Genomic DNA, 27,339 nt, shown 5'->3' on the forward strand with positions numbered 1-27,339 from the left:
GAGAATTACTAGTTTGGTTCCTTCAGATAAACCAGTGACTTAGCATAAAAAAGCAAAGAAACCTCCCTAAAGACTCAAGATAAACACAGTAGGCTGAGGTACATTTGTACTCGGAGCTGTCATCCTGCCACGCTGTGTTTGCTGAGTAAATAACCACAGTTACAATAATAGGAGTGGAAAAAAACTTAAGTTTAGTAAATGCCCATTTAGCTACACCCTGTTCCCTCTAAGTGAAAGCAAATAAAGACATGTAGAAAAGTTCCTCCTTTAACCCTATAGCATAGTGTGTCGTTCCATTAGACACTACCTCTAACAAACAACGATGTAAAACTTTGTATTTTTATTGTCACATCATTTATTTAACGAAAATCAAAAACAAAACTGTAAAAAAAACAATGTAAGCAATGCTCAGGGGGACACTAAGCATTGCTCACATGTAACCTTTGGCTCTGGGAAATTACACCACAACTTTTTCAGACGTAGAAAAAAAAATCTCATCAAAGAATAAAAAGTGATATATCAGCTGTAATTTGATACAATAAAACCATTCAAGTTGATAATTGCAGCCAAGCGCTGATAATCATCAGCCCTCTTGGTGTGGGGTTGATTTACAGTCACAGGACCTCATAGTCGGCTCTAAGTAATCCTGAGGTAAATGTGAATTTATGACATGAAAGAATCAAGGTTTTTGAAGGCCTTAGGGAAAGTCCAGATCTCAATCTTTTACTGTACATTACTGTCCAAGTGTTGAGCAGTGAGGTGCAGCGGAGACGACTTGGACCCGGACAGCTCGCAGTACTGCAGTCGACCGTGAACTCGATTGTGTACAAAAGGATTCTGAGTCAAATGTGAGGACTCTGGCCGGCAGATAAGGCTTAATCAAATCTGGGTTATGCAATAGGACGATGACACCAAGCACCAAAGAAAAAAGGAACAGAAAAAGAAAAGGAAAAGGTTAAGGGCCAATCCCAATACACCCCCTACTTTCTACCACTAGCCCTAAAAATGAAGCCACAAACCTTAGGACCCTTGTAATGTTCCCTAGGGATTGGGACACCACTTGCTACGTCACTGCGTGGTTTATGTTCGGGTACGTAAGCGACTGTGTTAGGGGTGTAACGGTACACAAAAATCTCGGTTCGGTACGTACCTCGGTTTGGAGGTCACGGTTCGGTTCATTTTCGGTACAGTAAGAAAACATAATGCAAAATATAAACGTGCTAGTTGTTTATTACACACACACAAAATAACATTGGCCCAGACTTAAAAAAAAAAAATATCTCCCTGATGTGCAAAATTGAACAGTTGCAACACTGAACAGTTTAAAGTTGTTGCTCAGATTAAATAACATTTATAAATAATTTACTTTTATTGCCAATACTAGCGGCATTACCCTGCATTCACACTGAAAGCGTCAGTGCCTGCAGCGGGGCGGGGGTGGGCAGGGTTTATAGCTGCGCTGCAGAACTGAAGGGAACAGTGGGAACAGTCTACACATATAGCGTACACATCTTAATTTTCCTATTTCACCATAGATTTGGGACGCCTTCTTTATATTTTAGCGTTATTTCCGCGTAGATAAGAGTGAGTTTGATGCTCCTTAACAAGTTTGGTCCGCGGATCAACATCAACCGTCAGCGAGCCCTTGCTCGCTGATTTATGGTTCCGCGTCACACCAACGCGGAACCGACGGCGTAGGGTTTGCGGCGACGCACACCGCACCGCGTCCCTACGCCGTCGGCTACGCCGCCGATTTAACACGGAACCATAATTCAGGCGAAGCTGCAGTCTGTCAGCGGTGATCACAGACACACCGGGTCGGAGCGGATTTGGTTGGCTACAACTGTTGCTTGTTGTTTCTCGGTGTGAGCGCAACTGCCTGTGCAGCTGCAGCAGCGCTCTGCTCCACAACGTGCGGTCCTCTACTTAATATGTCCGTGTGGAAACTCGTTCGGTACGCCTCCGTTCCGAACCGAACACGCTATACCGAACGGTTCGATACAAATACATGTACCGTTACACCCCTAGACTGTGTAGTTACGTTTGCACATACGTCACACCATATCAGGAAGCCCAGAGCTAAAAGCTATTTAAATTTCCGCTGTAGCGCTGTTAATATGCCACTTTTTTCAGGCGTAAAAGTAACCGTTAAGATCCCCAACCTGGGCTCAGTTTATCCAAATAACGCCTGTTAAGAAATTTGATCCGATGTTTTCGGGGGATGAGAAGAACTGCCGGCTCAGGAGATGATTTACGGTTCTGCGTTAAATCGACGCAGAACCTACGGCGTAGGCTCTGCGTTGGTGTAACGCGGAACCATAAATCAGCCTTTATTCTGGCGAGATCTGAAAAGACTTCGCAACAATGAGCAAGCGAGTGATTATGTACATTCACTGAGTGAATATTATGAAAGTAAAATATATATTTCGTAATGTAATCAAAATGCATTTTTATGCAGAAAATAACTCAAAATATTGATTTTATTCACTAAAAAATAAGAAATGTCCATCCTATTTTTTTGTTTGATTCAGCCTGCAAATGATGACGTAAAGCATTCTGGGAAATTTTCTCTGGCCCTCGGTCAGCTAGTCAGCATCTGAAATCCCTCGCTCTGAAGGGCTAGATTCATACACACTAGCCCTCGATATGTCCACTAGCCCTACATGCAAAGAGGAATTGAGACACCACTACCCTCACAGGAACACGCAAAATTTAGGGGTAGGGCTGAAAAGTAGGACTAGGGGGGGATTGGGACTGGCCCTTAAGGTACAGTAGCCCAGTTAAAGCTGATAGGACCTCAAGAAACTGTACGGATGGATACCTGAAGCAATGTTGTAAATAAGAATTGGCTTAAACCCCCTCTATAATGATATGAGAGACTGATACCACACACAAAACAGTTAAAGGTATTTGGGTAGCTTTGAAATTCGTTCAATAGATACCAAAAACAGTATTTTATCATCGACGTTGACTCCTGAGCTTTATTTTGATATCAATTTATTAAAATCTGTTCCCCCATACAAGACATAACATGAGATATTAATATTAATTAAAACATTATTAATTCATATTAATTAAAACTTTTATCATTTATTTTGGTTTCAGACAAAACTGATTAGAGAGCCTGCGTCTCATTTTAAGTGTCTTAAAATGAGGTGCCTGCCAGGTCATTTGTTACCTGCAGCAAATAAAGGGTGCAACTCTAAAATCATTTTTATGGCTGTGTTAAGAGAAATGCTTTTAGGACATTTGTGATTTTTCCAGGTTTAGAGCATCAGTCAGAAAAATAGCAATAAATAATAGTAACTGAGACAGTGGAGTGCATACGCACTACATTGTAGTGTAAGTTGAATATGTTTAAATGAAGCTGAAAACTATGATGCAGATAAAGCAGATGGAGTCAAAGCTGGGATTCAAACCTTTCACTTGTGTCAACCTCTTCTTCTAGGCTTCTCTCATTAAAAACAAGCACAGGCTGAGAGCTGCATCCAAACTCCCAAATGCCCGACCACGTTTCTCCTCTGGAGACGCTCCAAATTCATAACGAGTTCCCAGATTCAATCTGGGCATCAAATGATTGTCATTCATTCGGATATGGGCCCTTGTTGTCTGGCAATAATGGTGCTCTATCTGTTTTCTGCACCGTTCAATATATTAAATATTGCTCCTGTTTTTATGACAGGGAAGATGGCGGGAAGATTACCAAAAGGGAGAGAAATTTCAGCACCAGTAGCTCGGTGGGGCTTTCATTTTTTCTCTCTCACTTTTGCGCTTCCTTCGGAGGGAAATTGAAACATTTCATCCTGGAGAAATGGTGCAATAAAGCGAGAGAGCTGTAGAGTGTCCCCTAAATGTGGTATGGATTTAGGTCCAGGGGATACCTGCAGAAGTGTTAAAAAAGTTAAAGTTAAAAATACTTTTTGCTGATTGGGATTTTACCTGCAAGGAGCTTTGTTTGGAAACAGTATTTATTTAACATTGAGTTATTCAAGAGTGAATGTTACAACACAGAAAAAGATACTGCTCTAAATAAGGGCCACAATTCATACTATTCATCTCAACATTCTGCATCTAAGCGTTGAAAACAACAATGACAATAAAATAAATAATAGGGATGATAGTGATGCTCCCTAACAAGTATGCTTTTGGATTGCAGGAGGAAGTGGGATTAGCCAGAGAAAAGCTACACAGAAAGATATAAATGGCAAAAAAATTAGCTCCTAAAGAACTCTTTCCTGTTCTCTCTCACATATGGTCAAACATGCAGGTCTGTTTGCACCTTTGTCTTTGATTATTTCACTTAAAGATAACTTGATAAATCTGCAACATAACTATACCGCCACAGTACGTTTACATGCAGCAGTTCAATCGAATTTCTGATCGTATAAGACATCGTTTGGACTTTTAAACTGCATGTAAACACCTCAATACGATCTACTTCTGACCTACTTCGGACCTGTATCGGACATTTAATAATCGGATAGCAACACCTAGATCAGTGTTTCTCAATCCTGGTCCTCGAGTACCACTGTCCTGCATGTTTTAGATGCTACCCTGCTTCAGCACACCGTGATACAAGTACCTGTGTCATCAACAGAACTGTGCAGACCTTGGTGACAAGCTAATGAGGACCTTTAATTAGAATCAGGTGTGTTGGTGCAGGGAAACATCTAAAACATGCAGGACAGTGGTACTCGAGGACCAGGATTGAGAAGCACTGACCTAGATAATTCGTTCACAGTCGGAATTTTAACGCCATGTATACGGAGACATTGGATATTGCAGTCTGCACATGCTCAAGAATTTAAGTGAAAGGAGACGGCATGTGTTAAATAGTTGTTTAAACACCTTTAAAAAGATCGCGAAAGAGATGGCAGAAGCTTCATCAGGTCACCGGAGCAGATCAAAATAAAGTGGAAAAATATACGGAAGGCGTAACATTGGAGCCAAACAAAACAACCGTCAACCGGAATTGGCTCTTTGTTGAAATGGTTACAAATCGTTCCAATGGTTACAGCACCACCTAGCGTCACGGAGTCAGCCATGATCTGGCCATTTATCCGATTCTCTGAACAGCATGTAAACTCAGACAAGTGATTCGGTCTGGATGTCTTTATCTGATACGATCAGAAATCCGATTTCTTTGCTGCATGTAAACGTACTGTGTGTCAGAAGTAGGCTGTGGTGAAGGAAAGAGTCAATTGCTGGTGTGTCCTCATGCCACACCGTTGGTCAGCATCAACTCTGAACCATTTACTCAAATTAAGTTCTCAATCTGAAATAGTGGAATCAGTACATTTCAAAGACTGCAACTACATTACGCATTATGCAGTGTAAGCTTAAAACATAGCTACTCACTGGTTTTAAAGTCACAATATCTTCCTTGGGTTACAGGCATCTCCATGAATAACTGGCCTTGTGTACTATTCACGCCAATCAATCAAAAATAGACCAAGTCTCAGTGAGTGGAAGTGGAGGAAAAAATGAATACTTCCCAAAACAAAAGGGGCCTCTGTTGTCAGGAAGTATTTTTGATTGAATAAGGGAGATGTGCAGCAGAAAATTACCGCTGAGTAAAATGCTGCAATCCTTTAGCCACGGCAAGAGCCAGGAAAAGTAGATTTAAAAACTGGCACCACGTTGCCAGTTTTCTGCTTTTCTTCTCTGTCTGATAACCCAAAAGACATACTGGGCTCTGATGTCCCCAAATGAAGGTCACATGGAAACAAACTAAAGTAAATAGGGAGCAAAGCAAGATATTTGAAAATGTGATATTTGCTTTGGTGATTAGATCTCCAGCCTCCTCTCACCAGCTGAGGTATCAGCCCTCCGTCACCTTGAGACTCATTCCTCCTGCTGCATATTTGATACCGTATGTTAGTGTGGCGACCTGAGGCTGAAACCCATCCACAAGTATTTCTGTATATTTGTGAGTTTGAGTTGCAACTCCAAACATTACACAGTCCTACAGCAAAAAAAAAATAAATAGAGGTAGATTTTTTTGTTATTTTGGACACATAATAACATCTTTATTGTCAGCAGACAGTAAAGATGAGTTTGAAGTGTAGATGTGAATATTTTGCAGGAGGATTGTTTGAAGGGGACGTATTATGAAAAACAGGTTTTTTCTTGCTTTAACATATATAAAGTGGTCTCCCCTCAGCCTGCCAACTCAGAGAAGGAGGAAAGCAACCAAATTCTGCAGTGTCTGTACAGCCGCCCGGATGAGCCGTCCAGTCTGATGTGGATCTACGAGTCGTTCAGATTCGGCGCATTTTCGTTACTGAACCAAAATGCAAACCACGCCCACAACTATAAAACCGTGTAACTGCATGCGAGCGTCCGACTATCGTAGCACTGCGTGACATGGGACGCTCTCTGTCCATCTCCCTCCAGCAGCTGCCACTTTATTGAGGTTTTTGTGGTGAAATGAGGAGGAATCATAGAGATAACTTCTCATTTCAACTAACTGGACCAGCCGTTCCTCATCCGTGACCGTTTCCTACAGCGTTTTCAACCGGCTTTCACCGCGAGCGACAGGAAGAAAATAGAAGCAGCTGGGCGCCCGACAAATGTTCAGCTCAAAACGGCGCGCCACGGCGCGCCGCGTCGCTGCGGCCAGTTAGGACAGTCCAATAGAAAATAAAGCAAATGGATGGATGGAATTGATTTTGACACGGTGTAAAGTCTGAATTATGGTTCCGCGTTAAATCGACGCAGACCCTACGCCATAGGGTACGGCGTAGGCTCTGCGTTGGTGTAACGCGGAACCATAAATCAGCCTTAACTCCGCCAGCCGGAGCTTCCGCCTTTTTTTCGTAGCGGTGTATCGCGTCATTCAGGCAGCCAATCAGCACAGAGCCTCATTATCATAGCCCCGCCCACTAAGAATCCCACATAGATAATGAGGTTAGACATTGGGAAGATAAAGACATGGTTTAGAGGCTGAATTTCTAATTTATTTAGCAAAAACAATCAAAAGCTTGTTTTTAAGACATTCAAGGCCTGTTTAAAATAGGTATTAGATGCCATAATAGGTCCTCTTTAATGAACAAAAAAGCTGATACTTTCACCTGGATATTTGTTTTTCTGATTAAAGATCTTAGTGACCTCAGAGTTCTCTTAACTTGAGCTTATGTAATAGTTGTTTCACAACAGAAAAACCACAACCTATTTCTCAAAGCCTACTTGGGGGTTTTCTTGGAGTGTGTCTTTTGTGTGCGATGGGACAGTGAGAAGAGCGAGATAACGTTCATGTGGGTGACATGGACGGGGTGTGGTGATGAAAAAGTGGGCTAACTGGTCTGACATCCAGCTCGGTGTTTGTTGCTTCAGTCTCTTGTTCTTCAGCCCATCTTCTTCGTATGTATGGGAATGTATTTGACCGCGTTAAGGGCCAGTCCCAATACACCGCCTACTTTCTACCACTAGCCCTCACTCACTACCACTAGCCCTAAAAATGAAGCCACAAACCGTAGGGCCCTTGTAATGTTCCCTAGGGATTGGGACACCACTTGCTACGTCACTGTGTGGTTTACGTTCGGGTACGTAAGCGACTATGTAGTTACGTTTGCACATACGTCACACCATATCAGGAAGCCCAGAGATAAAAGCTGTTTTAATTTCAGCTGTAGCGCTGTTAATATGCCACTTTATTAAGTTTTAATATTTTTTCAGGCGTAAAAGTAACCGTTAAGATCCCCAACCTGGGCTTAGTTTATCCAAATATAAGAAATTTGATCCGATGTTTTTGGAGATGAGAAGAGCCGCGATTTATGGTTCTGCGTTAAATCGACGCAGAGCCTACGGCGTAGGTTACGCGGCGAGGTGCGCCGTACTGCGTTGGTGTAACGCGGAACCATAAATCAGCCTTTATTCTAGCGAGATCTCAAAAGACTTTGCAACAACGGGAAAGCGAGTGATTATGTACATTCACTGAGTGAATATTATGAAAGTAAAATATATATTTCTCGCTAGAAATGTAATCAAAACGCGTTTTTATGCAGAAAGCAACTCAAAATATTGATTTTATTCACTAAAAATGAGAAATGTCCGCCATTTTTTTTGTTTGAGTCAGTCTGCAAATGATGACGTAAAGCATTCTGGGAAATTTCTCTAGCCCTCGGTTGGCGAGTCAGCATCTGAAATCCCTTGCTCTGAAGGGCTAGATTCATACACACTAGCCCTCGATATGCCCACTACCTCTAGATGAAAAGAGGAATTGGGACACCACCACCCTCATGGAAACGCGCAAAATGTAGGGGTAGGGCTGAAAAGTAGGACTGGGGGGGGATTGGGACTGGGCCTTAAGCCCATCTTCTTCGTATGTCTGCGAGCCGAGGGGGGTGTATTTGACCGAGTTAAGTCACCTGCGTCTACTTGACTTATTTTTCCTGACGCTCTCTTTTCAGAAGCGCCGTGTTCCTGTTGGTTTACCCAATGCTTTTTCAAGGAAAGGCAGCCTAGATGGCGGTTAGGCGGGAAGGTGCCATCATGAGAAATGTGTCACTGATGTGCATGAATCGAGAAAACCTCAAACATCCAGCTTTTGAGGTGGTGTAGGGAAGTCTTTTTTTACGGATGTGTGACTATAACGTCTCAGTGGACCAAAACCGCTTCACAGCCTGGATTACAGGAGCACAGCAATTTCATCGCCTCTGATGTGTTTATATGCTTTGTTCAAAACCAAAATCATCTTAGAAATGCTGACATAAACTGAACAGCATGTATGCTGACATAGAAGGCACCTGCTTCTTGCTTCTTGAAAAGATTTCACCTCTAATCTGAGGGCGTTTGCACCTCTGAAGTGAAGAAGATGTAGGGAATGTAAGTAGTTGGTGTGGTTCGATGACGTTTCCCATGGTTACCCCACAATGCGGTACATGGCATCTCTGTAACGGCTGCTTTTGTCTTTCACTTTAGAAGTGAGGCAGGAAGACCCATCTGAGAAAATCTTTGATCGCAAAAATGTCATTCAACCGTAAACTAAAGAGAAAAGATAAAGAATCTAAAGTTTCTTTGAACAATCTCAATGTCTCAAGTCTCAACTTGTCAACAAAAAGAAAATCTCAACGATCACTTTTATCTGTTCTAGCTGCTTAAATATGTGGATTCACAGCTCTTATGCCATTTTAATTTAATGTCAAATAAGCATTCGATAAAACTTAAGCCCTTAGAACAGGGGTCGGCAACCCGCGGCTCTAGAGTCGCATGCAGCTCTTTAGCGCCGCCCTAGTGGCTCCTGGAGCTTTTTCAAAAAATTCTTGACCTTTTTTTTCCCTTTTTTTCTTCTTTTTTTCCTCTTTTTCTTTTCCTTTTTTTTATTTTTTTTTCTCTTTTTTCTTCCTTTTTCCTTTCCTTTTTAATCTCGACATTTCAACTTTTTTTTGTCAAAATTTTGACTTTTTTCTCGACATTTCGACTTTTTTCTCGACATTTCAACTTTTTTCTCGAGATTGTACTTCAACGTTAATCTCGACATTTCTACTTTTTTCTCAAAATTTTGACTTTTTTCTCAACATTTCAACTTTTTTCACGAAATTTTGACTATTTCCTCGACATTTCGACTTTTTTCCCTAAATTTTGACTTTTTTCTCGACATTTCGACTTTTTTCTCAAAGTGCATAAGTAAAAAAAAAGTCTTCCCCCAGTTATAACTAATATAGAAACATGCAGCATGTGTTTGCCTTCATTCTAAGGCTTATACAAGACTTTTCATTTTTTGCAGCTCCAGACATACTTGTTTTTTGTGTTTTTGGTCCAATATGGCTCTTTCAACATTTTGGGTTGCAGACCCCTGCCTTAGAAGATGCAACCTTTGGCTCTGGGAGATTACACCACAAATTTTTCAGACATAGAAAAAAAAATCTCATCAAAGAATAAAAAGTGATATTTCAGCTGTAATTTGATAAGATAAAACCTCTTCTGGATGTATTACGGTATTGCATCTCCACAGGAAGGACTTCAGTTATCAGCTGACCTGCTTCCACATGTCTGAACTCCTAAATCTGTTCATACGTTTACATAAATTGTGTGATAACTTCTGTTTCTCTTTACGAATGTACGGCCTTGATCCAAAGGCTGTTTCATGGTCGAAGTACTGTATACTTTCACTGTTTTATGACGTGTGTGCACTGTGCCGTTACATATCCAGATGGCACAATGAAGCTGCTACTCCGCTGATGTGTTGTTTTCACGGCTTTCGTGTCACAACAATATAAGCAGCCATTTTTTTATTTATTTATTTGTCCTCCTCCTCACAAGCACATCAACACCAGATCCAGGTCTGGAGGTGGGAGGAGCGAGGTGCTGTCAGGAGAAGCACTGGTAGTGACAACTGTGACTGCAGTGTCATTCACGGTTTGGCAGCTGCAGCAGGATGTGTGACAAGACAGATAAAAATGGACATTTTTATCACCTTAACTCCACAGTTTCAATCTCTAACCAAGCCACGCAGTAGATAAGACATCTAAAAGCAACCAAATGTATGATTATCTGGTGTGTGAAGAAGACCCGAAAATTAAAGAACCTAAAATTAATTGGTAACAATTTTCATCTTGTTAAAATGTTTGTTTTTTAAAGCAAAAAAACTGTTTTTTTAAGTCTCTAAATTAATATGCTATTAATACACTACATTTAAAGCATTTGAATTTTAAACTGCTGCAAAAATAGAGTTTAACTCTGTAAAAAAAATTAAATAATCACTAAAGTAGTTTGGTCCAGAAGTATTTGGAGGAAGACAAAGTTGTTTTGATTTGTCCTGATACATTTCAACACTGGACTTAATTTAAAAAAATAAAATCAACATGTGTACAAGTGTAAACGTTCACCTTCAGTTTAAGGGGGTTTCAAAAAAATATGCCATTTATCATTTAGGACTTACAGCCACTTTAAGAAAAATATTTTTTCTGGGGCTCAAAATTATTTGGACAAAGTGACATGATTGTAAATAAAATATTATTTTTATTACTTGGATGAAAATTGTGGGGGTTTCTTCCCTCAGTTTTATCTACAGTAACCCAAAAGCATGCTCTATTGGCCTCAGATCAAACAGCTTACTTGGCCATTGAAGTATATTACATTTCTTTGCCTTCAAAAAGCCTTGAGTTGCTTTTGGAGCCAAATGTTTCTGCTCATTATCTGTCTGCAATGTGAAACACCTATCCCAGCAGAAGAAGAAGAGCGGATTTGTCCTTACTGTGACATTAATGATATTGAAAATGAGTTCCATTTTGTATTTTATTGTCCTCTGTATCATGAGTTGCGTCAGAAATTATTTGATAGGTGTAAGAATTTGGATTTGATGTGGGTAAGTGATGCTGAGAGGCTGAAATGGATTTTTGATCATAAAGTATTTGCACTTGCTGACTATTTAGAGAAAGCGTGGGATAAACGAAGAAAAGTAACATATGTGAAAATATCCATTCTGGTTTTTGTTGGGGAGAAAGAAATATTAAGTATTTTTATTCATTTATTTTTTATTTATTTTGTTTTCCTGTACATTGTGCAGCTCCCAATTAAGTGAGTGTGATATTGTACATTGACGATTTTCTGTTTCTGGTGTTATAATCCTGTAAGGGATGGGTCTTCGGACATGACACAAAAATAAAAATCATTCATGCATTCATTCATTCATTCATTCATTCATTCTGTAATAAGATGGGCATAGTCTGAGCCAATAAGGACAAGGGGGCATGCATGATCAATAGACAGTAATGGAATGTCTCTGAGATGATGATACTGTTCTCGTAGCTGCTTCACAGGGTATGTGTGCTCTGACAGTCCAAGGTTCTTAGCAGTGAATGCTCCATGGATAACATGCTTTTCAGTTGGCTGGTTGATAGGGGAGATTGCAAAGGATACAGATGCTCCATGCAGTTGTACTATGTCCTGTCTCACTGTGCGTAGTGAGATGGTTTCAGGCTGAGTTATGAGACCCAAATACTGGACCGCTTGAGGGAGCAGAATAGATCTCTCTGCACCATCATCGAGGACGGGCATGAGTTGCAAGGGTCTTTTCCCCATTGTGGAGACACACGTTAACAACTTTCAGCATGACTTTACAGGAGCGCTTAGGTTTATCCATGTAGATGAGGTCTGAGGGAAAGGATGGTCACCATCACTGTGGCTGAATTGTTTGCACTTACATCATGGAGAACAGTCAGGTGAACCTCCTTACAGATGTTGCATGGCCGCTTTAATGTGCATTTGTCCATTTTGTGTGTTCTCCCACATTTAAGACATCTGTCTTTCTCCTTGATCCATTTCATAATGTCAGCTTTGGACAGTTTTTTGAATTCTGTGCATGAACCAAGGAAGTGGTCTTTAACATTACAGTGGGGACAGTAATGTTAAAAACCACTTCCTTATTTGAAATTCACAAGGTGAATGTTGGTTTAGTGAAGTTTCAGGATGATTGCCATGTTTCTAAAATAAAGAAAGAACAAATTAAATTATCTTGACAAATGAAATCAATTCACTCTTAAAGCATGTTGAAAAATGACCACAAATCTCTCCAATAACCAAAACATGATTCTCAATAACAAACCAAGAAAGGGTCAAATCTATCCATTCTTCGTGTCAGAGACACTTTAACTAAAGGAGTATAAAGAAACTACTTACATTGGATGTAAAACCAAAAGACTCATGGCAAACACCTGAAAACCCCTCAAACACTCAGTCAAGGTGTGAATGTTTGGAGACAAAGAGGAGGAAGTTCTTCAGACCTCTATTTATAAAGGTGGGATTTGGCTGAATGTGAGCAGAGAGAATAGGCCTATACACCTCAAATAATCATGTTACTTCTGTAGGCAGTCACATCATCGATAAACAGCAGTTTATTTAGCAGTCATACACCATAACACTCCCTCCACCGTGTTTGACACATGACGTGGTATAAAAATACACAATGACCTACAATATACCGTTGACCCCTAGTGGTGCTGGTTCACAGCATGCCATGAGCATGCAACAAGTTTATTGTCAAGATTTATCGTCTATTCAACGTCTACAGAGTCAAACCTCGCTTTGGGCATTTAAATATAGTGTTTGTGTTTCACGTCGTCAATTTCCAAACATCTGTAAAACCAGAGAAACAGACAATGATCACTGATGCACTACTGTTTCCCTGCCAGGACCACAACAAAACCATTTCAACCAGTTCCACCCAGACATGGAAACCAGTTGTGATAATTCCACTGAAAATTATACTTTTTTTTCAGAGAGAGAGATCACTCTGGAGGATTTTTTCTTCATGCCTTTGTTGTCACATGTTTGAATATTTTAATTTAACACTGTTCTCAGTGCGGCATCATTCAGTTAATTCAGTCATAAAAAGTTGCTAATTTCTAATCAATTTCTTTCTCTTGTTAATCAAACTATATATTCATACGTACATATTTTCCAACGAACTTTCGCAAAGTCAAATCACAGAATCAAATCAATATATCATCAAACCGTCGTCTGTTTGTTTAAAAATCATGTTCTGAGATAAATATTTTCTCCCCCTAGATGAAGAAAAAAAGGTATTTTTTTCTGTAGTTTGTATTTGACTTTTTATAAGTTTTTATTTTTTCAATAATAAAAATGATCACTTCCTCTCCCAACAGTTTCCTTGGTGTATATGTTACGGCTGTATTTTCTAAACTGTGCCCCCTAGTGGAGCCAGCTGGTATCACACGTACAAGGCTGCGTACCTCTGTACCAGGAAACCATTCCAACGCACCTGTGTACACAGACAGACGCCATCATTTAGATAAACTGCAAGTATATTCCAGGCCTTCATTTCTTCACCCAGGAAACGTTCTGCAATCATCTACTTTAGTTTTTTCTGAGGTGACACGTAAGAATGGGCGATATTTTACCGTTCACGATATACCGTCAAAAACGATAAATTCCCATTGGTGACATTTTTGTGTAAAGCCGGATTTATGGTTCTGCGTTAAATCGACGCACAACGTACATGTGCGTGAAGGAAGGAAGGAAGGAAAGAAGGAAGGAAGGAAGGAAGGAAGGAAGGAAGGAAGGAAGGAAGGAAGGAAGGAAGGAAGGAAGGAAGGAAGGAAGGAAGGAAGGAAGGAAGGAAGGAAGGAAGGAAGGAAGGAAGGAAGGAAGGAAGGAAGGAAGGAAGGAAGGAAGGAAGGAAATGAGCCTGAAAGAAAGAAAGACATGAGCCTGAAAGACAGAAAGAAAGAAATGAGCCTGAAAGAAAGAAAGAAAGAAAGAAAGAAAGAAAGAAAGAAAGAAAGAAAGAAAGAAAGAAAGAAAGAAAGAAAGAAAGAAAGAAAGAAAGAAAGAAAGAAAGAAAGAAAGAAAGAAAGAAAGAAAGAAAGAAAGAAAGAAAGAAAGAAAGAAAGATAAATTTCCGTTGATGACGTTTTTGTATTGGTATTTTTTTTATCGTTATCGGGATAAATGCCAGAAATTATCGTGATACATTTTTTAGTCCATACCGTCCATCCCTAGTGACACGTAAGATTCTTACTGTCTTATCTCTTAAATTTAAGCTGAAAGTCTGCCATTGGATCTTGTCTTGATTGTTTTACGTCAAATCGACTGTGGTGTAAAAAGGCAGAATCATAAAACCTCTGCCAGGGTTGAAATGACTTGAGCTAACTGTAAGCATTAATGAAAAAAGGATGAAAAATTGGGAAACGCACTTGCATATTCTGAAAAGTTGTCCAGAAAGAAAAGAGGAATCAAAGGAAGCCTTTTTGCAATATTCCACCTTAAAGCTGCACAACGTAACTTTCAGCTTTTCTGAGTTTGGCGGCATCTTTTGGACAAAAGCGGTAGTGTTTTACCAGAAAGAACACTATGTTTCCCATGAGCACCAGCGCGTACTGCTGGAAAACTCCTGTCCCGTCGCTGCATTTGTTTTGAGAGAAGACGGGACGCTTTTCTGTTTCACCAAGTGAACAGACGGATCGCAAAAAAAAAAAAAGTTAAACTGCTGGAAAGGAACTGGAATTTACCGGGATACCTTAAACAAGGAAGCCAGGGAGCGGTATATGGAGAAAATAATGATTATTAACGGTCTGGATCCATATGAAATCCCTCCTAAAGAATGGAGCTCCTCGTCGGAGCGCCAGTCTTTAGAAGGATTTACTGCCGCAGTTCTGCAGAACCACCGTCTCCGGCTACCTTGTTTAGGAGTGTTTGGCAGCTGCTTTGGTAAATGTTTGACTCGCCATGTGTTTCAATAAATTAGTATAATAGTACAACATACAGTACATGTTTTGTATTACTCTTACTTTTCTTTTCTTTTTTTTGACTGCTTTGAAGAGGCTCCGAGGTGTGAGCAATATTTTTTTTTCCTCGTGAAATTATTTTTTTCCTCTGCAGCTACAAATCAAATAGTTAATATTTTTTCCTCAACAAAATTAATCGCACCGCAGAGAGCTGGCCAACAACTGCGTTTAGCTGGAGAAGTGGGGAATAAAACCCGTTTGAATGATCCGACCGGTCTGTGAGTGTTTGTTTGTGGTTTAATAAACCCGTGTTTTGATCCGACGCCCGTCTGTGTGCGTGTTAGTTTGTTTACTGAGGAACGTTATGTTTGGTCGTTACAGCCGCGATCCAACCGAGCCGACTTTTACTCTTTTAATCTGTTATCTCAGATAATTGGCCGGCCTCCGTGGTTCTGCCTCCGAGCAGGAAAGCGGTGAAAAGTTAAACCATTATTGATCTTTTCCCCACGTCTGATGTGTGGAGCTACTGCAGCTACAACACAGCAACGGGTTACCAGCTTCTGCGGAGCTCTGAGCTCCAAGCCCTGCCCATTTTCGTCTCGACTATGAATCAGGAAGGAGGGGGAAGTGACGTATGCCGTAAAGCAGTCAAAGCCGTAGAAATGTGTAGTTTTTTAGTGTGGCAGGGTTCCTACCATGCTCCTCAAAGTTACATAGTGCCAGTGAAGGCGATACAGACCCCTCAGACCATGACAGAGGTTCATTAAACCTGTTGGAAGTTGATGTACCATCACAATGATGATGATGAAATATGATATTAAGGTGGAAAAGTTACGTAGTGCCGCTTTAAAACAGACAGTCACATCAGGAAAAATTTAATTTACCTGAGAGTGTACAAAAACAACTTTGTCTAGACGTAACATATTTTCATTCTGCACTAAAGACTTTCTGTTCTCTTTTGTTAGTGTGGATTTTCCCTCTCTGTTTACAGCCAGCTCCATGCTATCAAGCTACAACTGGCTTTTATCTAACATAAAAGTAATAATGAAAATAAACATTATCTTAAAACAATACCCAAAACAAAAGAAATTATGGACAGAATTTCCATGAGGTGAGTCTCTAATGTGACTCTGCAGAACGAGAGTCGCAGATTTTGATAAGGCCGGCCATTGAGAGCCTCTTATCAGCTCTGAGGCTTTAAAAATATAACTGAAATGTCAATACGCTATTTTAAAGTCGGTGACAAAAAAGTGGCTCGGCCTTGGTGCTGCTTTTCATAGCTTATCATGCACAGAAGATGCGATAAACTTCCTCACCTGATAATGCTTCCATAAAAGAGCTGGAGCGTTTCATCTGATTGATGTTGCTGCGCAACTTTTGACATTACACCTGTGAACACTATTAAACGCGTGTCCCTGTAGCTGAAGCCGGAGCTGCTTCCATAACGACACTTTCAATTTGAGTCTTTGACACACGATATCTGACCTTGAGGTGGCTGATTTGAATGAGGCGGGCGTGATGAGATAAGCGCATCCATGATGAGTTGTCACGGCAACAAATTTATATAAAGTCGGGCCTTGTTTTTTTTTTTAAATATTTTTTTATCCCCGATTTTTCCCTATTTTATCACCCAGTGCTCATACCTAAGTCAGTCCTGGGCATTGCTCCCTCTACCAACCCCGGGAGGCCCAACACTGAGCTCAGGTCTCCTCCTTTAGGCCGTCAGGTCACCCACCTTTTCGTCTCACTCCCACCTCTGGTGTGTATATCCTTTTCACTTTAAAAAAAAGACCTATTTATGTTAAGCATAGGATAAAAAGTTGAACTCGGATTTCTAGGAAGTATTTTCACAATCGTTATTTTAATAGCGGGACTCTTTCCAGCGGCGCCTGCGGCTGCGTCACGTGATTGCGCTGGACCGATAACAGCGGCCCCTGATGTAAACAAACCTGACGTAATGCCCCTTTGTCTTCCCAAATATGTAGAAAAATACAATTTAATGAGCTGAAAAGTGCACAAAAATGACTAAAAACAGTGTTATATGATGCCACAATGACGATGAATTATAAACTAAAGTGAAATAATAAAAAGTGCCCATAATGTGATTTCGTTTTTATCATTGTGTGTATTTTTCTCCTTAGACATATCTCTATGCAACACTATCTCCATTAATGTCACGACCATGATAAGTAATATACCTAACCTCAAGTTAATATAAAACCATTATGTACAACACGTGTAAAGTATATTTATTTGGGACTATTTCAGCATATCTTGATTGAATTTAAATTAATAACAATCAATCAACAATGGATTTGATCTACTTACTTAACTACACCTACAGGACTGTCTCAGAAAATTTGAATATTGTGATAAAGTTCTTTATTTTCTGTAATGCAATTATAAAAAACAAAAATGTCATACATTCTGGATTCATTACAAATCAACTGAAATATTGCAAGCCTTTTATTATTTTAATATTGCTGATTAGGAGTGCAGGACCTTGTTGCTGTGAGACGGCTGCACCACCAGCTGCGCCACCGTGCAGGCGGGCCTTGTTAACGGACGATACACAGCAGCGAAAAAAAACGTAATCATTTGATTCTACAGTACGTCACGGCTTACACCTGCCTACAAACCACGTATTGAGAAAAATCAACACAACAACCTCTGATGATCGTGAAACTGAGTCTGTCTCATTTGTGTTTGCGTATCATGACGTGAGGCGGCTCAACACGCATCGTCAGAGTGAAAACAAGTCCCGTCTCATGCGTATCACCCAGAAGCCCACACTTATCAATGCTTCTCCCCTCCTCTCTTTTACGAGCAAACAGAGCCGCTGCTGTTTTCCTCCCAGGGTTCCTCCTCACCCAGGGGGCCTGAACTTTACTTCAGCGAGTAAACAAGTGTGCCGAGCAGGCGGTGAAGAAGCGTGCGTTCATACTTTAGGTTTCTCTTCTGGAAGCAAAGACCTGCTTTGTAAAGAAATATCCCCCATGTCTGACATCCACACGTTAACCTGTGATCCAGGTTTGATGCCTGTTTTAATAAAACTGCTTTAAATTCAGCTTAGCAATATTTTCATTTTAAATTGATCAATTTTTTAATGATCTCCTGCAGATGTATCAGAAGTATTGTTTTTAACAAAATGTCTGTTGTTATAAACTAAGACAAAAAAATTGGAAATTACGAGAATAAAGTCATAATATAATGAGAATAAAGTCATAAAATTACGAGAATAAAGTCATAATGTTGCGAGAATAAAGTCGTAATAGAATAAAGTCGTAATATTATGAGAATAAAGTCGTAATATTACGAGAATAAGGTCGTAATATTATGAGAATAAAGTCGTAATATTACGAGAATAAAGTCGTAATATTATGAGAATAAAGTCGTAATATTATAAGAATATAATTTATGAGAACTCTAACAGGAAGAACATCTTCTCCCTGTCTTAAAATTAGGAATATTGAGCATCTTCTGAAGTTACATTTATATATTTATATATTCATAATATATTTAATATTACCACTTTATTCTCGTAATATCACGACTTTATTCTCAAAATATCACGACTTTATTCTCGTAATATTATGACTTTATTCTCGTAATTTTACGACTTTATTCTCGTAATTTTACGACTTTATTCTCATATTATTATGACTTTATTCTCGTAATTTCCCTTTTTTTTTTGTCTTAGTTTGGCCCCAATACTCCGTCGTATTATTAAGCTTCTAGGCAAGTAAAAATTAAGATTTTGATAAAACCACAGGAATCATTGATCTGCTGTCAAACCAGCTGTCAACATAGTATTACTGCTTTATTGAAGGTTAAATTCAAATGTCTCCTTGTCCTGTATTTATACAGTGAATTTATATCAGAAACATGTGGCAAACTTCTCTGGTTTAAACTTCTTAATCCACTTAAGGGCTCAAAGTCGAGATTATTTCCAATAAATATCTACTGGAGACATTCCACGTTAACTCAACCAGGAGTTTTCACCTCAGGTTTTTGCATTATGATTTATTTATTTACTTCATCTACAGGAGGGGGGGAATCACCAATAGTAGAGCCATGTGGGAACATTCAACAGACTGCAACCACTCTAACAGTGGGGTCAGATTTAACGCTTTTGTCTCAGTTATTGAGGGTATATAAGATTCATGAAGGGCCCTACTTGAAAAATAGTTGAAAACGTGTTTGTTGTTACATTTTTAGGTCTTAGGGCTCCGTTCGATTTCCCATCATAATGATGGGCTATGGTAATGAAGCACTGTGCTGATTGGCTGCCTGAATGACACGATACACCGCTACGGAAAAATGGCGGAAGCTCCGGCCGGCGGAGTTAAGCCTGGATAATAACATATATAATATAATATATAATAACTGCTCGGGGGTCATGTTCTGGGTATGGGTCTCTGGAAAGCGTCTAGAGACAACTCTGTTGTATTAGACGCTATATAAATAAAATTGAATTGAATTGAATTGAATTATGGTTCTGCGTTAAATCGACACAGAGCCTACACCGTAGGGTACGGCGTAGGGTACGCGGCGACGCGCACCGTACGGTGCGTGTGTTGGTGTCACGCGGAACCATAAATCAGCCTTTACACGTGTCCTGCATGCGATGTGAGCGAGCGTCAGCGACAAAATCAATTCCATTGCTTTATTTTCTATTGGACTGTCCTAACTGGCCGCAGCGCTGCGCCGTTTTGAGCTGAACATTTGTCGGACGCCCTGATTCTATTTTCTTCCTGTCGCTCACGTTGAAAGCCGGTTGAAAGCGCTGTAGGAAACGGTGACGGATGAGGAACGGCTGATCTAGTTAGTTGAAATGAGAAGTTATCTCTATGATTCCTCCTCATTTCACCACAAAAACCTAAACAAAGTGGCAGCTGCTGGAGGGAGATGGACAGAGAGCGTCCAATGTCACGCAGTGCTACGCGGAATTTGGTTGCTTTCCTCCTTCTCTGAGTTGTCAGGCTGAGGGGAAACCACTTTATATATGTTAAAGCAAGAAAAAACGTGTTTTCATAATAGGTCTCCTTTAAGATATCTAAAAAATTCCAAAAACTACCAGAAGTGAAAGAGGACATGAAGTTAGTAGGTGTGAGAGAAGAGGATGCAGAGGATAAGGTTGCTGCTGTTGCGACCCTTGAACGGACGGGACGCCCAAAATAAAAACACCACGGGAAAACAGAGAAATATTGCTTTGCGTGCATATCCATGTCTTTAATGTCCCCCAGAACATCTGAAGTACGACTACAAACAAGATTCACCAACGTGTCACAAACATGTTCACAGTCTCACTACCATTATTTCTAAATGGCTGGTGCAAGTACAAAACTGAAACAGTGGAAAACGAGAGCTTTGAAACACTAGACATCATGGTAAATGTACGCTTAGCAAACATGAGTAGTGGAAGTTATGAAGAGTTTTATCGTGTTTTGGAGAGCAATTTCTGAGATATTTGGCCCCTTGTCTCTGCATTTTTGTTGTTGTAAAGTCAACTGATGTTATTAAAAGAAACATGAACACCATTATTCTTTTAAGAAATGCTGCAATTTTCAGTCCACAGTATGAAACAGATGTGTGGTGACGTAACCAACTAATAATCGATAATTACGTTTGTGGCAACTAATTTTGTAATAGATTATTATCGACTACATCGATCTTTCATTGGAGCCCTACTCGTAGTAAACGTTTGTTCTAGGTGGGAGTTGGACTCCATCTGTCACAGTTTTGTTATTTAGTTTCTGTTTTATTTTGAAACCTGTGTCTTTGTTTCAGTTCTGTCTTGACTTCCCTGGTTCCATCTGCCCTGATCGTCTCCACCTCTGTCTCGTCAACCATTCTGTATATCTGGTCTTTCTCTTGCTCCCTGCTGGTCCGTACTGTTTGGTTCTTCATGTGTCCTGTCAGGTTCATGATAGGCTTTTGTGCTTTTTGTTAACCCTGCTCTGCAGCACTTTTCGTTTTTTTTTTTTTTTTTAACAATAAATCACCTATTTTGGAACTCCTGCCCCCTGGTCTCCTGCATCTGGGTCCAGCTCTACCACACCGTGACACAATCAGGGCTTTTTGTTACAGATTCATGACCATTTTTTGGCACAGTTTCTGCAACAGTTCACAGCTGAGTGTGAAGCAGCAGGAACGAGAGTCAGCATCTCCAAACCTGAGGCCGTGCTTTTCAGTTGGAAATAAGGGTGGTGTGCTCTCTCTGGGTTGGGAGTGAGGTGGTGCTGCCTCGGGAGAAGAAGTTTAAGGGCCAGTCCCAATCCCCCCCCTACCCCTACTTTTCATCCCTACCCCTAAATTTTGCGCGTTCCCATGAGGGTAGTGGTGTCCCAATTCCTCTTTGCATGTAGGGCTAGTGGACATAACGAGGGCTAGTGTGTATGAATCTAGCCCTTCACAGCGAGGGATTTCAGATGCTGACTTGGCGACCGAGGACCTGAGAAAATTTCCCATAATGCTTTACGTCATCATTTGCAGACTGAATCAAACAAAAAAACATGGCAGACATTTCTAATTTTTTAGTGAATAAAATCAATATTTTTTTTTTAGTTAGTTTCTGCATAAAAATGCGGTTTGATTACATTTCTAGCGAGAAATATATATTTTACTTTCATAATATTCACTCAGTGAATGTACATAATCACTCGCTTGCCCGTTGTTGTGAGTCTTTTCAGATCTCGCCAGAATAAAGGCTGATTTATGGTTCCGCGTTACACCAACGCAGAGCCTACGGCATAGGTTATATGTCGATTTAACGCGGAACCATAAATCAGCTCCCGAGCCGGCGGCTCTTCTCATCCCCCGAAAACATCGGAGCAAATTTCTTAACAGGCGTTATTTGGATAAACTGAGCCCAGGTTGGGGATCTTAACGGTTACTTTATGCCTGAAAAAATATTAAAACTTAATAAAGTGACATATTAACAGCGCTACAGCTGAAATTAAAACAGCTTTTAGCTCTCGGCTTCCTGATATGGTGTGACATATGTGCAAACGTAATTACGCAGTCGCCTACGTACCTGAACGTAAACCACGCAGTGACGTACTGTAGCAAGTGGTGTCCCAATCCCTCGGGAAGATTACAAATCCCTACCGCTTGTGGCTTCATTTTTAGGGCTAGTGGTAGTGAGTGAGGGCTAGTGGTAGAAAGTAGGGTGAACATTGGGATTGGCCCTAAGTCTCTTGGGGTCTTGTTCATGAGAGACAAAAGACTCTCCCCCTATAGCTCTATATAAGTATACAGATTGGGTGAGATGAGGTGGGTTACCCAGGACGGACTCAGAGTTGAGGTAGTTTGGGGTTTCGGTGAGATGTCCAACCAGGAGGAGGCCTCAGGGCAGACCCAGGACACGGTACAGCCATCATTATTCATTTATAAATACGGTAACCCTTTCACTTCAATAATATTTAATTCAAGCTCCATAAAATAGTACTCATGCCAACCCTAAATATGACATGACGTGTTTACCGGAGCCTAAGATGACAATCATGTCGAACAAAATAAAGTGGGCAGCAAAGTTTTGAGAGACATTTGAATGATGTTTTTCGGAAGACTCATGAGAGACTATTTTGTCGGCTCAAACGTTCATAATCACATAAAGATGACAAAAACAAATGCAAACTCTGTCATCTGAAAAGCTGGACGCGCTACCCGGATGAAACCAATTACAGTGATCACACTGATTGCAAAAAATGGATGTTATTTTTCCTGCTGTCTGTTTTGTTTGCCACTTTGAGGTACTGCTGATTAATTACCCAAAGCAACGATTTGTCACAACGGCCCCAGACTGTTGTTTTGTTTGTTTTTTTACTTTAATTGCTCTAACCTTCAGCTAAAGAAGAAAATATAAATATATATAATTATCTTATAATCATATAAGACAAGCAAATTACTTTTGCCTGTACAGGACTGTCTCAGAAAATTAGAATATTGTGATAAAGTCCTTTATTTTCTGTAATGCAAAAATGTCCTACATTCTGGATTCATTACAAATCAACTGAAATATTGCAAGCCTTTTATTATTTTAATATTGCTGATCATGGCTTACAGCTTAAGAAAACTCAAATGTCCTATCTCAAAAAATTAGAATATTCTGGGAATCTTAATCTTAAACTGTAAGCCATAATCAGCAATATTAAAATAATAAAAGGCTTGCAATATTTCAGTTGATTTGTAATGAATCCAGAATGTATGACATTTTTGTTTTTTTAATTGCATTACAGAAAAATAAATAACTTTATCACAATATTCTAATTTTCTGACACAGTCCTGTATATTTACTCATTTCTAGCTGAGGTTATTTCAATTTTGATCAAATCATGTAGCTCTCTATTTTTAATAATAAAAAGAAAAGCAAAAGAGGCCAGGGGCATCCTCACTGCAGAGCATGTTAGTGTATTATATAATAATAATAATTGTGTGAGTCGTCCAACATTAAAACATTTAATTGTCCTTTAGAGATAGATAGATCATTTTAAGTCCCTTTCTTTGACGTTATTCTTTCATGGGAACTGGTTTCCCTTCTCTTACGAGCCATAACTCTACCACGCTATCTTGTCCCATCTGTTTTCCACAGACAATGCAAACACCAGCACTGAGCTCGTGTTTACATCTCGCTCCAGGTGCAGTCCTGCAGCGGCAGCAGCATTACAAAGCAAACGAGGGCTAAATATGATTTGCATCCACTTTTAATGTCTTGTTTTGTCTAATGGGAGGAGTCGGCCACGAAAGGAAACAAAAAAAAAAAAAAGAAGGAGGTTAGCAAACCACAACTGAGCCCGTGTGCATAAATCAGCGTCAGTGACTTGGTAAATGTCACCTGCCCTGGAGCTAAAAAGCTGTTTTAAGAGACTCGTTGACGTATGACCAGTACTGGAGTTGAGGGGGGATGAGGGGGATGGCATCCCCCCCTGAAATAAAAACGGTCCAAATCATCCCCCCCTGAAATAAAAACGGTCCAAATCATCCCCCCCTGAAATAAAAACGGTCCAAATCATCCCCCCCTGAAATAAAAACGGTCCAAATCATCCCCCCTGTAAAACTGCCATCCCCCCTTTCCATCCCTTATGTCATTTCATCAATGAATGTGGTTTTACTGCTATTTCAACATTTAGAGTCATCACAAGAAAAATAACTTATTTGACAATTTTCACCTGTTTCAAGTAAATTTTCACTTGAAATAAGTAGAAAAATCTGCCAGTGGGACAAGATTTATCTTATTACAAGCAAAAATCTTGTCCCACTGGCAGATTTTTCTACTTATTTCAAGTGAAAATCTACTTGAAACAGGTGAAAATTGTTGTTTTTTCCAGTGATGAGTCTTGTTTTAAGTGTAATGAGATTTTTTTTTTACTAAAAATTAGACATTTTAACTAGAAATAAGACAAATATTCTGTTTATGATTGTAATCGTAAACATTTCAAACAATAAAAAGAAAAAAATACCATGTGAAATGATCCAACTTTAAAGCTTGCACAACCAAAACATGTTTTGTATTATTAGGTTACTTTAAATGTGAGCGGGCTGTCAGGTTAAAGTTTATCTGATCTTCCAGACGGATAGAGGCAGAGAAACAGCCACATGCGTGGCTTTTAAGTGTAATGAGATTGTTTTACTAAAATGAGACATTTTAACTAGAAATAAGACAAATATTCTTGTTAAGATTTTGAGTTTTTGCAGTGATCCATGTTACTTATCCTGTGAAGGACAGAGTCATATTGATAAGTTCAGAAAAGTGTTTTTTATTGTTGTGTTTTGATGTATTTGATGTAAGCCCAGTGGATATTTAAAGCTTACAGAAGGCTGCATTTAACTGCTGCTATGTCATTCCTGCAGTATTTCTGCAGGTGTTTTTTTATATTAAAAAATTATAATTAAATTAAATTAAAAATAAAAAAAAAAATAAAAAATTATAATTAAATTAAATTAATATATTAAATATTATTATAATATGTGTAATCAGTACAAATTATCTGTCCCCATATGATAAAATCCACCATCCCCCCTGATTTTTTTTTTTACAACTCGAGTACTGCGTATGACAGCATTAATGCAAGGCGATTAACATCAGATGATGACAAACAGAGGATATTGACAGTTTTGGGCCCTGAATCAACAGGTGGAGGGTTCAGAGAGGCGACATGTTGCATGTGTAAATACAGGCCAAGGCCGTGTACATGAGCTGTGACAGTAGCCACTCCTCCTCCTCCACCTCCATCCCAACTACACCCTCCATTCACTCATTAACCTCACCTGCACGAGCACCGGGCTCTGCCTATTATGGAAATTTTCAAGCCTGACTCTTTTGTTCGGAGGGAAACCAGGGAACATACTGCCCTTGTTTCAGGTGTACTTTAGTTTAGAGGCATTATTTAAGACTCCCTATACTTAAACTGTACAACTTTGCAGCTGACAGAGTCAATAAATCACAATCTTCTCCACATTTCTACCCAACCTTTAGATGCTAGTGTAATAACAGGGAAGAATACTGATCTTTCTTCAAAAATAGCGTGTTTTGTGATAATTTTTTTTGGTTTTATTGTCGTGTTGTGGCAATATTGTTGCAAAAACGTTTCTTCTCTGAAATCTTATGGAGTTTTATGATGTCCCTAATGAGAACCTTTGATTTCTGTTTTTTCCCCCCACTTTTCTTAATATAACAAATAACTACAGAGGTCTGTGATGTGAGGGTAAGGAAGCTTCTCAACTAGTTTTAAATTCTCCAAATTTTTTTGAAAAGATTTACTGCACTAACTTGAAGTGGATTAAGTATTTTTCTATGAATGGTTCTTTGAGCCTTTACTTTCTTATCTGTTTTCAACGTTTTAGTATGTTTTTTATTGCCATTGCAATAAAAAAACAGGTGTGCAACAGGTGTATTTCCAGAAAGAAGGTCTTAAATCAAAATATGAAGTTTAAAAAGTGCTGTTTGTTTACTATAAAGTAACTTGTGACAGTTTTGACGTTGTTTCGTTGCTTTTTTCACGTTGTTTTCTGCAGTTCCACTCGCCATATGGCTGACACAACGCGCTTTACAAAGGCTTAATAACAACACTTTCCTCTGTAAAGCACACTTCACATCAGCGTCGTCCTGTAAGACCCACAACGGAGATAAACTCTGGAGAATAAATTAATAAATAAAATAGTAATATGAATACTTTTCCAGCCTACCTGTCGTGGTAAGCGAAGGTGTGGCACTTTGCCCCAGGTATCAAAAACACACGGGCGCCATCTAACTTATCTCTCTTCCGGGCCTTTTACTGAGCAAAAAAAAAGTAGAAATGCAAGTGTGGGAAAAGGAGGTTTTTCTCAGATGTTGTCAGGGGTTTGAACTCCGAGGGTTGTGTGTGTGAAGTTGCAGCTGCTCGCTGCTCCACAGGTCCATGTCTGCTGCTGGAGCTCTGATGGGAGTTTAAACGAGGATTTATGGTTCCACGTTACAGCAACGCACGACACCTACCGCGTAGGGTTACGCGGCGACGCATAGACTACTCCGTAGACTACGCCGTCGATTTAACGCGGAACCATAAATTCAGGCTTGAGAAGCTGCTGGACCTCGGTGACGACACCGCACTTCCGCTTGCACCCTTCACAATAAAAGCAAATGGGGCAACGATTTTCTTTCTTCATATCTGGCAGAGGTGTCAAAAGTATTCACATTCATTACTCAGGTAGAAGTATAGATACTAGAGTTTAAAAATACTCCTGTAGAAGTTGAAGTATCAACTCAAGTTGTTTACTCAAGTAAAAGTATAAAAGTAAAAGTAATGTAAGGGGGAAAAAGCCATTAAGGACAAAAGCCATTGAAAATGAATGGATCTTAGTATAATGCAAATATATTAAAGAACCATATACCGTATGTGTACTATTGAGCATTAACATGTGTTTCAGAGAGCAGGAGATATGATGACTAGTTGCCTATAAGTATTGTAATGGTGCAAAAAGTCAAACTTCAGAGGCATGTTATCATTTATCCTAACCTTTATTGGAATGTACATCCAAGTTTAGTTGCAGGAATCTGAGGGAACGGATGTAAGAACAAAACTGGACAAGAACATCTGAAACAACCACAACCAAATTCACTCTATCCGGATGGAGCAATTTAACTGGATAGTTTTTATTTAAAGGCCGAAAT

The 27,339-nt window shown here is 39.7% G+C and overlaps 1 protein-coding gene across 1 annotated transcript in view; it reads right to left on the reverse strand.

Annotated features, from left to right (window-relative positions):
• zgc:194930 (uncharacterized protein LOC557813 homolog) overlaps positions 1-26,603 on the reverse strand; it is a 54,921-nt gene extending 28,318 nt beyond the window's left edge. Inside the window, exon 1 of the mRNA XM_061709947.1 lies at positions 26,376-26,603. The gene's annotated coding sequence lies outside the window, so the exon portion shown is untranslated. The remainder of the gene's footprint in view (positions 1-26,375) is intronic.
• Between the last annotated feature and the right edge of the window lie 736 nt (positions 26,604-27,339).

The sequence above is a fragment of the Cololabis saira genome, chromosome 20, assembly GCF_033807715.1.
Source record: "Cololabis saira isolate AMF1-May2022 chromosome 20, fColSai1.1, whole genome shotgun sequence".
NCBI classification, from domain to species: domain Eukaryota; kingdom Metazoa; phylum Chordata; class Actinopteri; order Beloniformes; family Belonidae; genus Cololabis; species Cololabis saira.